This window comes from Zea mays, chromosome 2, assembly GCF_902167145.1.
Source record: "Zea mays cultivar B73 chromosome 2, Zm-B73-REFERENCE-NAM-5.0, whole genome shotgun sequence".
In the NCBI taxonomy this organism is placed as follows: domain Eukaryota; kingdom Viridiplantae; phylum Streptophyta; class Magnoliopsida; order Poales; family Poaceae; genus Zea; species Zea mays.
The window spans coordinates 182,841,425-182,847,329 of record NC_050097.1 but is presented as its reverse complement, the minus strand read 5'-3'; the positions used below and the strand labels follow the sequence as shown (position 1 = coordinate 182,847,329).

The 5,905-nt window shown below is 44.8% G+C and overlaps 1 long non-coding RNA gene across 1 annotated transcript; it reads left to right on the top strand.

Moving 5' to 3' along the window:
* Positions 1 to 1,493: 1,493 nt before the first annotated feature.
* LOC103647390 (uncharacterized) lies at positions 1,494 to 3,717 on the top strand. Its single transcript, XR_562814.3, has 2 exons — positions 1,494 to 1,848; positions 3,371 to 3,717. It is a non-coding gene; the product is annotated as an uncharacterized lncRNA (long non-coding RNA).
* The last annotated feature ends 2,188 nt before the right edge of the window (positions 3,718 to 5,905 follow it).

The following is a 5,905-nucleotide window of genomic DNA, read 5'->3' as shown; positions in this document are numbered from 1 at the left end:
AGTGGTGTTTGATTTTTGCTGCTTCCGGAAAACAAAAACGAAGGAGAACTCGTTTTCCCAACAGATCAACAAGACCTGAGCCCAACGTTCCTGCACGTATTCGACGACCCAACCCAATAAACAATACGAGGCCCATCTAAGCCCACCACCTGCTCCACACGTCATCCCACTGCCAATTGGGATAGAGAGTATGAGGGTGTGTTTGGTTTAACTTTTGCTTCTTGAGGTGCCGTTTGGTTCACAAAATATAACGTAAATGATAATGATTAACACTCGAATATCGGTGGTAATAAGTTTGAATAAGTCGGTATACATTTCTTGTGTGATATTGATTACGGTTGGACTTAAACAAACAAAATTTAACGTTATGGGTTACCCATTACGTTATCAATATGTGAACCAAACGACACCTAAAAACAAAAGGCTAAACTAAAATGCAGGATCTAGAAAGCAGCTTTTTCTAAAAGCCGACTTTCTCGTAGTATAAAAATGAAATCACCTCTGGACCTACTTTTAGTGGCTTTTGGATGGAACTGTAAAAATATATGTGGAATAATTTAAGTTTTTTAGCAGTTCACATTCTAAAACAGCTTTTTTCACAGCTCACAGTTCACAACAACTTTTTTTCACAGCCATATCGTAACCAAACAAACCCTAAATTATATGCATTGAAAGTAAAAGAACTGTTCTATTGATGTACACAAAAGAACAGTTTACTAATAGGGCATTGGATCTCCCACAATCATGCCTGCGACGATTGTCTCGTATGACTTGTGAATGTGCCATGTTTTTTAGTAGCAAGGTCAATTAATTGACAACATCAACGTGCTCAATCAATCGACGTTGTCAGGGCCGGATCTGGGGGTGGTCGAGCCGGGCGGTCGCCCAGGGCCCCCAAAATGTCGGGGCCCCCACTCAAATATATATTTAAGTATAGTACTTGCTGATTTAATCAGCCTAAACAAACAACGTTCACTTGATCAACCCAGATACGTAAGCCAAACTATGATCACGTTCATGTCTCTACTATATTAAAGCACCATTTTTCCTAATTCCATGATTTCCACTTTCATTGTGCATTCTATATTTAAATGAAAATGCTAAAATTATGTACAATGAGGATTCAAACCATGGTTGTTGGCTTTAACCAACATTTACACTCATTTAGCCAATAGAACCCACTTGTCTTTATGTTTTATATTTTATACTTAATCGTAAATAGAAACCGTAGCAATGTACCAACACTTTACTAGTACACGTTATATGTCATTTCCTATTTTCAAAGTGCCCTAATTCCTGCCAAGTAATTAAGGTTATATGATAGCCAAGCTACGATTACGTCAACATATATGGTTATTTACTTATTATTAAAGCCGGTTCAAAACGGCCACAATGAGACTATCCACGTCGTCATTTTATTCTATAGCCATTCGATGGTCTACCAACGATCAGGATAGAATATCTGGTTACGCGTCGTATGCTCATAGCAGCTACGCACATTTTCTAGAAGGGACCCGAAGGCACTGTGGAAAAAGGGGAAAAGGGGAGTGGCCTACTCATGTTTCTCTCCACCACACCGCTCGTCCTCTGGATGAGAACACCAGCCGACTAGACAGAGTGGATGTCCCTCCCAATCCACCGTCGATGGCCACTGGTCTCCAGAGAACGTGGGCGACGGCGGAGTGGAGGACGAGCATGCCGTCGCGCCCTGTTTGGAGCGGTGCGAGGTGCTGGTTTCTGCGATCGCGGGGATGCTGGCCGGCGCGCTGAGGGAGCACGACAAGCGGGCGGCCATCATCGCTCCGATCCACGACGGGGACGCCGCTGCAATCGACCACCTCAACGGAGGTACATGCTTTTCTGGTTCTCCCCACCCTAGCATCGTACCATTCTATGCAGACAACTAGAGTATGAGTACTGTATCGTGGAGTTCATTCGAACCAAGATTAGTGTCATTTAGATGACATACTAACAACTGAGTTACTCTTTTCTAATTCTGTCACCATGGCGTGGAAATGCGGCGACATCCCAAAATGTACTTGGCCTCTTTGGGATTGAAACCTATCTGTTGTTTCTTGCGACTATTCAGGTGCATATGGACCTGATCTCAACTTTGCTTTGTCAAACTATACATTGTTTCTTGTGACTGAGGATCTTGATTGAATCTACTTCTGCTGTTCTTAGTTGCACTTAACATTGTTAGAGTATATCACGACTAGGATAGAGTTAGTTGGTGTTAGGATCCTTGTGTACCGGCTTTGGCCCAAGTCATGTAAACTCTATATAGTGTCTGAGAGGCTCAATGTAAATAATCCAATTCCACCTAATCCGATTCGAGTACTACTATAAACATAGTTGTTCTTGGTTGCACCTGAATCTACCTTTTCATGTAGTGCAATTTTAAGGCTTGTTTGGACAGGCGCTGCAGCGCGCCACACCCGCGGCGGCCGATTTGGGCGCCACACTCGCGGCAGCCGGAGTGTGGCGCGGTGTGGCGCCCGAGCCAGCCCACCAAACAGACTCTTAGTCTCTTCATTATCTCAAGCAAGTTAGCAAATAAATTGTAACACCCCGTCCAATCCCTGGACCGGCGGTACTTACTTGCGCACCCGAGAAAACATCCCGGTCGGTCACCCATCCCAAATTGCTCCAAGCCAAGCACGCTTAACTTGGAGGTTCTTTCGAGATAGGCTTCCGAAAAAGAAGATGCACCTTGTTGGTATGATTACACTATTAATTCTATTAAGCCTTGGGCCAGGACATCCCATCCCAGGGGCCAGGATATCACAATCCACTCCCCTTAGAAGACCGACGTCCTCGTCGGTCAACCCCAATCCAGGAACCTCCCCTCTTGGCCACGTCTGTATGTCTAGTGTCATCATATGCCATGCCATGTGACCACTCCAGGCCCACATGCGCCATGCGCCATATACCCGAACCCCCTAGCCCACACACGCCCGTGAAACCGCGAGGGTCGGCTCTGATACCACTTGTAACACCCCGTCCAATCCCTGGACCGGCGGTACTTACTCCTGGCAGCTCTCTAGGATCATATATTTCCCCACAGACCAACACGAGTCTTTTGTGTGCACTTTGTCCTCACTCAGCTCTCTAGGAAGTTTTCTCGGGTGCGCATGAGTGAGGACAAAGTGCGCACAAAAAGACTCGTGTTGGTCTGTGGGGACAATATATGATCCTAGAGAGCTGCCAGGAGTAAGTACCGCCGGTCCAGGGATTGGACGGGTTGTTACATAAATGGGTGAACTAGAACATTCTAGCAGTTAAACAAATATAGAACAGTTAAAATAATGAACTAAGAAATTCATTATTTTGACATAACCACATGTGTTAGCGTCCAACTTGCTTGCAGGTGGCTAGATTTCCAATCCGGTAAAAAAAATTGGACGCACCAAATACCACTTGAAAGCAAGGATTTTCAGCATTCGCGAGAGGATTTCAACAACGAACATGCTACTCAAGTCCATACATCAACACATAAACAACTTTGATAGAATTATTTATACTGGTGCCTCAGGTGGTTCTATCATTATAATATTTTTGTCCTATTGATCTTCATCTGTGAATCAGCAGAGTGAATCAGCATGAACTCATTTCTGTATGTTTACAGATTATTCATCTCCTGTACAGAAAGTTGATAATGAAGTTGGATCAAGGTGCACCACTTAGTTCACCTTTTTTACCACTTCTCATTGTTTATCTTGTGCATGTTGTCAATTTATAGATTTTCCCCAAATTTTGTTTAAGACTATCGGTGTTTTGGGTCCGACCGCACACCCGGGGTTGCCTCACAAGGTGTTTTTAGGAGTAGGACGATGTTGCCAACTGTAGCTCGATGGTTCGTGCTGAGCGCACGAGAAACTGTGAACAACGATGTACAGGTTCGGGCTGCTTAGAGATGCGTAACACCCTACGTCCTGGCGGGAATGCTTTATGTGGTGGATTACAAGGGAACTCTCTAGTATAGGGAACGTAGAGAGTTGAGGTGGGTGGCTGAGTAGTGAGATCGATCGTTCTGAAGGGGTGCCCCCTAGGCCTTATATATTCGACCGTGAGGCAATACATGCGGATATGATAACAATGCGCACCTAAGAAATAGTGAACTGATTGAGTCTATCTTCCTATAGTTCTGCCGACTCATCCTCGCTTAGTTCCGTTGTACGGGGCTCCAGCGCGGGAAAGTCGGGTCTCTGTTGTGGTTACTTGCTCGTCGTTGTTGGGCCGTCTGGCTCGCACCGATCCGGCCTTGTGTCGATCTGCTTCACTGGTCATTCTTCCCCAGGCCCACGAAGGGATGACCTTACGAATTATTGGGCCCTCGGGCCTTTCGTGAGGTCTTTTATCCTTCCAGTGGACCCGGGGGATATCTGTCCCCCACAAGCCCCCGATCTTTGGGTTGATTTTGAAATAATCGGCCCAAAGATCCTAGGTCCAGCTCGCGGTCTTTGTTTATGACAGGAAATGCTTTCCGGGTAATCTGGTAAAACGATTTCTTACTGTCTCCTTCTGCTTTTATCACTCGAAAACTGGTGTTCTGTCTCGAACTTCGCACTTTGGAGGTCAGCATTTCGTACTGTAGGACCTTGAACTTCATTGGGTGCACCAGGGTGTAGCCCCCGAGCTTCGAGTGGATTTTTGAAAATAATCCACTCGAAGGTCTTCACTTCGAGTATTATCAGAAATCATTTTTATTTTCCGCTTGCACTTTGTTGGAGGCAGCCTTGTTTTTGATCTTGCCATATGCTTTAGAAGTTAGCATTATCTTGACTTGGAATGACGATTCATTGGGTGCACCGAAGGTGCACCCAATGGGTGTAGCCCCCGAGCTTTGAGTGGATTTTTGAAAACAATCCACTCGAAGGTCTTCATTTCGTGCCTTTTTGCTGAGAATCATCCTTTCTGTTTCCGAATGTTTTAGAGGTCAGCATTATGTCATTGATATTATTCTTTAGAGGTCAGCATGTATTTTGTCTTTGAGACCGAGTTCATGATCTGCCCATATCTTGCTAGGTGGTGCAATTTATTTGATCTGCGACTGATTGGACGTTCGATGGACGTCCCCTGGCTAGTCTTCATGTCGCTTCTGTCAATCAGGCTTGTACTTTACCGGCTATATTTGGCTTTCCTTTGATCCTTGCTGATATCTCACTTTTGTCTTGAGGTATTCATTGCATGCGCTGCACGGATGTGACAGTTTTGAAAAATATACTTGAAAGTCACCTAGAGGGGGGGGTGAATAGGGCGAAACTGAAATTTACAAATATAAACACAACTACAAGCCGGGTTAGCGTTAGAAATATAATAGAGTCCGCGAGAGAGGGTGCAAAACAAATCGCAAGCGAATAGTGAAGTGAGACACGCGGATTTGTTTTACCGAGGTTCGGTTCTTTCAAACCTACTCCCCGTTGAGGAGGCCACAAAGGCTGGGTCTTTTTCAACCCCTTCCCTCTCTCAAACGGTCCCTCGGACCGAGTGAGCTTTCTCTTCTCAATCACTTGGAACACAAAGTTCCTACAAGGACCACCACAAGATTGGTGTCTCTTGCCTCAATTACAAGTGAGTTTGATCGCAAGAAAGAATCAGGAAAGAAGAAAGCAATCCAAGCGCAAGAGCTCAAAAGAACACAAGCAAATCTCTCTCACTAGTTACTAAAGTGTCACACCCGTTTCCAAAGGGTAGAGCCGGGTGCATAGCATATGTGTGCCAGGATCTATTTCCACACATATGTTGACGTCACAAGTGTAATATATCAAAAGAACAATGCATAAAAGCGTAAATAACGATTGTATTAACATATTACACTTCGAACAGACATAATGTCTTAACCTTTATTCATCAAAGTACAGCGTAACATGGACATCCATCCACAGGAAGATGACCGGGGGTA